Below are 6,000 nucleotides of genomic sequence, written 5' to 3'. Positions count from 1 at the left end.
CTTCTTGTCTGATTGCTGTGGCTAAGACTTCCAGTATTAGTGGAATAAGAGTGGTGAGAGTAGACATCCTGTCCTGTTCTGATCTTACAGGGAACACTTTTCGTTTTCCCCTGTTAAGTATGATGTTGGCTATTGGTTTGGCATATATGGCTTTTATGATATTGAGATATGTTCTCTCTATTCCCACTTTACTGAGAGGTTTTATTATATTGGATGATGGATTTTTTCAAATGCTTTTCCTGAATCTATTGATATGATCATATGATTTTTATCCTTCATGTTTTAAAGCTTTCTGAATCTTAATTTATTTTTGTATTTTTCAAGTCAAGATTGTATGAACTACCCATTATTTAGATACCAGAATAAAAAGAGCAAGCAAAGGGTGTAAAGATGATCTGTTTGTAAAACAGGTACAGTTCTCGGGATTCTAAGAGTATATAACAGAAATTTATTATACAAGCTTGTTAAAGAGAATGGTAAAAACTGAATGTTCTGTATTATGGAGTCAGTATATCAAGTTTTACTTCAGTAGTCAATAACTCTTCTAACTAATTCTGCAATAAAACAAAACCAGTTATGTCTCTTTCTGAACCTCCATTTGATAAGACTGATTTCATATCTAGCTTATTTATAACATTCAGTTCAGTTCTCCCACTGCAAATAATACATGTGGTCATTAATGGTGGTTGGTGAGGTGAAATCAATTTCTCTTAGGATAGTTCAACATAACCCAAATATTAAAAAGCTATTAAAGATTCATGGAGATACCGTAAACCACTACCTAGGGAACATAATTCATCTATGTGCATAATAGTTTTATAACATATTTTTAAACATAAAATCACAGTCAAAGACAATGATAATGTTGCATACTCAGTGCATTTGTTCATGTAGTGCATTCCTATGACTCATTTGGAGTTTAACACCATGTAAACACCACTCTTCTAATAAAGTACACAAATCTGTCCAATTCTTTTTTAAAAATCTAAACATCTTTTAAGATCTTGAATTTGAAATTTAAGGACTTTGTGTTTTAAATACTGGGAAGATTAGGTGTGAAACATAGTAAACACATCTTGTAAGCAGGACTGGGCATACTTTTGTAAGAACCCTCAGAACCACTCAATATTACAAATTGAGTGACACATTTATTATTTGGACAAACAAAATTCAAATGACTTTCCAGGAGTCAAATGTACCCCAAGAGATACACAAGAAATGAGTATAACTGTGGCAGCTAAAGAAATCTGCTGCTCTGTAATAAATGCTACTATTCAATGATGCTGTACATTTTGATAGTACACTATGATTTGTTTGCTTCCAACTATCATGGGGAACAAGAAAGTGAAACTCAAGACTATCTTGCTAGAATAGGATACATGTTGACCCCAGTTTTAAACAGGGTTCTTCATTGAAGGAAAAGAGCCATACGAATCAAATTAGTTGACTTCCAATGGTTTACATCCCAGGGTGAATCAGGTGACATTAATTTAAGCCCAATTTAATTTAGGCAGTTTTTCAACCATAAGAATAAGGTCATTCTTAGGTCATATTAATAATTAAACCAACATATACACAATTAGCAATATCCTATGTTATATGAAAAGTTTTAACAACTTGTTCTCAATTATTTTATATTCAGTTAATGTGTTGCTTGGTTTAAAAAAAAAAAGCTCAACTTTATTTTACAATGTACTTTGCATTTCCAAGTGTGTTCTGTAATTATCTCATCAAAGCAGGTACAGTTCTCGGGATTCTAAGAGCCAAACTCAACTGTATCTTCTGTTATCTGTTTAAATTCATAACTGCCTCTGCCATCCAGATGCAGGTAGTACTCCTGGTGTTTCCGAAGTTCCTTCCTGTGTGACAGAGTGAAGGGGATGCCGGCCTCTGGACAATGAGTGCAGATGGAGCCTCCATATGCACACTCCCTGAGTGTGTGCACTCATCCAAAACGACAAACTCGGGTTTATGATGAAATAATCTTGCAACAGCCATTCTTTGCTTCTCTCCACCACTGAGTACATCCATCCAATCCTGAACACCATCCCAGCCTCCTTCACATTCAAGGATATGCTCCAACTGGACATTATCTAGGTATTCCTTCTGTATTAGGACAGATATCCCCTTCCTTTTCTGGTCTCACTTGGTCTCGAAGTGTTCCACTGGTTATATAAGGTCTCTGAGGAACATAAAATAACTTTGCTCTTTCAGGTTTAGGTAGATGTCCTTCAAAAAGAGGCCATAATTCACCAAGAACACAGAAAACTGAACTCTTACCATAGCCATTTGGACCATAAATTAGAATGTTGGCACCAGATTGAACTTCAAAATTAAGGTCTTGGATCAAGATATCTCCATTTGGCGTTGCTAAAAGAACATGATCAACATTTTATGTTATCAGCATTGATAATGTCTCCAGTTCCAGGTATCAAGGGAATACTTGTGCTCTTTCAATACCCTTTTCTTGTTGCAAGATCATCGTGCGTTCATGTTTTCCATTATTGAAATCCTTTAGCACTTGCATTAATTCTGAAATCCAAGCAGTAAAACCAGCCAATCTAGTTATTTCACGGCCAGCCAAAACTATTCAACCCAGAACTTGGGACATTCGCAAAAGCACCCTTCCACTTTGGTAGTAGTCCTCCAGAAGTTCTGGAGGTGGCCAGGGTGAGACAAATCTAGGAAAGGGCAGCTAACAACAGGCAACCAACTACCGGGGCAGGAGATTTGTCAATTATACTATCAATAAAGCCCAAAGAAAACTGAAACAAAATGAAATTATGTAGGCTTCCATCGGTTTTTGGAAGACAGTGTGGATTGTCTGCTTTTCTCTTTTATTCGCGTCATAAAAAGCAATTTCTTCACTGTTTGCGATGAGCTGGGAATTAACATATCTATACTCTCCTTCATACTTTTGCTCAGTTACTGTCATCTTACCAAGGAGTCTTCTAAGTCGAGTTAGGAATAACCCAGAAACAAGCAAGTAGGCCATCATGCTTGCTGGGTCTCGAGCTCCTATTGCACTCATAACTTGAAGATATACAAAACTATCTCTAAAACTGGTTTACTAAAATTTGAATACAGATCAACTACACTGTCACAAAACTTTTCTACACCTTGTGTAAGCAGCTGGTCTGGATTAGCTATTCTGTTGTCCAGATTTCCCATTTTATAATACGTGAATGCTTGGAGATATTCCTCGCAGAGGTATTTAGTTAGTTTTACTCAGAAGCACAATGTGAGCTCATTTAACCCAAACTCCAAGAAGCTTTTAACCAGAGAGATGAGAGGCATGGCAGCCATGAAGTTGAATAAGTATCTCTTGAAATCTTTTCTGCTGTGACCAATGATACCACTTTCAATGAGTGTCCCATTTTGAATCATTGAAACATCACCATGTGTTTGAGACACCAGCATAACAGCAATAAGTATCAAGTAACCCGTCTTTTTACAAAATGTTCTAGAGACTAAGATTTTCAGAATCCTTGAGAGCCTTGAGAAAAACACCGCATACTCCATAGCTCATTTTTTTTCCCCTTCTTTCTAATTTTTCCATAATGGGGGCTTTCCATTTTTCTTACTGTACAGGTGGAGAGTGAGACCCAGCTTGTGGAGCAGGCAGAGCAGCAGGAACTCAGCCCTGCCAGCGAGGAGTTTCCCACCTTGCTGAAGGCCTTCCTGGCACTCAGGAGAAAGCCAGCAGGGCCTACCCTTCATTTTTTAATGCAGTGTAGAACATTAATTGATTTGTTGATGTTGAAAAATCCTTACATCTAAGGAATAAATCTCAATAGAATATGGTGTATAATTTTTAAATGTATTGCTGAATTTGTTTGACTATATCTTTATTATTTTTTTAATCATCACAAGATGATGTTTTTTAATTGATTAGAAAGAGAGGAGGGGAAGGGGGGAAGAGAGAGGAACATCAATGTGAGAGAGAAACATCAATATGTTGCCTATCACTCATGCTCCAACTGGGAATGAAACTGGCAACCTAGGTATGTGCCCTGACCTGGAATTGAACCCGTGACCCTTTGGTGCAAGGATGATGCTCCAACCAACTGAGCCACACTGGCCAGGGCTGTTTTGCTAATATTTTGTTGAAGATTTTTACATGTATGTTCATCAGAAATATTGGCCTATGATTTCTTTCTTTAAGTGTTTATCTGGTTTTGTAATCATTATAATGCTGTTCTTGTAAAATGAATTTGGGAGTCTTTCCCTTCTTGAATAGTAAAGGATAGATGTTAGTTTTTCTTTAATTGTTTGTTAAAATTTACCTGTGAAGCCATCTGATCCACAACTTTTGTGTTTGTTGAGAATTTTTTGATCACTGCTTTAATGTAATTTGTCGGTTCAGATTTTCTGATTCCTCCTGATTCAGTCTCGGGAGCTTGAATGTTTTTAGGAATTTTTCAGTTTCTTTCAGATTGTCCAAGAATTTTCTTATAATTCTTTGTATTTCTGTGGTATCAGTTATTACTTCTCCTTCATTTTTGTTTTTATTTATTTGGATCCTCTCTCCCTTTTTCTAGATGAATCCGATTAAAGTTTAACAATTTTTTTATCTTTTCAAAAAAACAGCTCTTGGTTTCATTAATATTTTTTTTTAGATTTTATTCATTTATTTCTGCTCTGACCTGCCCCTCCCCACCTTCTTCTACTCACTTTGGGCTTTGTATGTTGTTGTTTTCCAGTTCTTTTAGGTGAAAGGTTATATGTTAATTTAAGATTGTTCTTGTTTCTTAAGATAGGCCTGTATTGCTATGAACTGCTTTCTCTGTGTCCCATAGATTTGGGGTTGTCATGTACTCATTTCCCACTTATTTATGTATTCATTGCTTGCTTCTTGTATGTGCCCTGACTGGGAATCAAACCTACAACCTTGGCATATTGGGGCAATGCTCTAACCAATTGGGCTACTCTGCCAGGGCTCTCATATACTCGTTTTCTTTTGTCTCAAGGTATCTTTTGATTTCTTTCTTGATCTTATTGTTAATCCATTCATTGTTTAGAAACATGCTATTTAGCCTGCATGTGTTTGTGTGTTTTTCAATTTTTTTCTTGTAATTGATTTCTAGATTTATACCATTGTGATCAGAGAAGATGGTTGAAATTATTTCGATCTTAAATTTATTGAGGCCATTTTTAAGGCCTAATATGTAGGCTATCCTGAAAAATGTTCCATGTGCATTTGAAAAATATGTTTATCCTGAAGGTGTGATATTTTGGAAATATCAATTAAATCCATCTGGTCTAATGTTTCATTTAAGGCCATTTTTTCCTTTTTGATTTTTTGTCTGGAAGATCTATCCTTTGATTTCGATTGGGTATAAAATTCCCTACAATGATTCCATTACTGTTAATATCTCCCTTTATGTTTATCAATTTTTAAAAAATATTTAGGTGCTCCTAGGTTCGGTGCACAAATGTTTCCAAGGTTTATTTACTCTTGTTAGATTGATCCCTTTATCATTTTCTATTTGCATAAAATATATTTTTTCATTCCTTTATTTGTATCATTTGTTCTGAGGTGAGTCCCTTGTAAATAGCATATATGTGGGTCTTGTTTTCTTATCCATTCAGCCACCCTATGTCTTTCAATTGGAGCATTTAAACGATTTACATTTAAAGTTATTATTGATAAGTACATATTCACTACCAGCTTATTCTTCATATTTATGTTTCTCATTTTTTAAAGTTTTCTTCTTATAGAAGTCCATTAACATTTCTTGTAATACTAGTTTGTTGCTGATGGTCTCCTTTAGTATTTTCTTGTCTGGGAAGCTATTTCTCCTTCACTTGTAAATAATAGCCTTGATGGATAGAGTAGTATTAGTTGTAGGTCCTTATTGTTCATCACTTTGAATATTTCATTCCATTCCCTTCTGGCCTGAAATGTTTCTGATGAGAAATCAGCTGACAGTCTTATGGGAGCTCCTTTGTAGGTAATTATCTTTCTCTTGCTGCTTTTAAGATTCTCTCTTTGTTTAT

At 35.5% G+C, this 6,000-nt stretch overlaps 1 pseudogene across 1 annotated transcript in view; it reads right to left on the bottom strand.

Annotated features, from left to right (window-relative positions):
* Window positions 1–1,756: 1,756 nt before the first annotated feature.
* LOC307115723 (ATP-binding cassette sub-family D member 3-like) overlaps window positions 1,757–6,000 on the bottom strand; it is a 92,288-nt pseudogene continuing 88,044 nt past the window's right edge. Inside the window, exon 2 of the transcript in view lies at window positions 1,757–3,681. The product of the transcript in view is annotated as an ATP-binding cassette sub-family D member 3-like (transcript). The remainder of the gene's footprint in view (window positions 3,682–6,000) is intronic.

This window comes from Cnephaeus nilssonii, assembly GCF_951640355.1.
Source record: "Cnephaeus nilssonii genome assembly, chromosome: 19".
Taxonomy (NCBI): Eukaryota; Metazoa; Chordata; class Mammalia; order Chiroptera; family Vespertilionidae; genus Cnephaeus; species Cnephaeus nilssonii.
The sequence above is the reverse complement of the archived record's forward strand: the minus strand, read 5'-3'. Positions and strand labels throughout refer to the sequence as shown.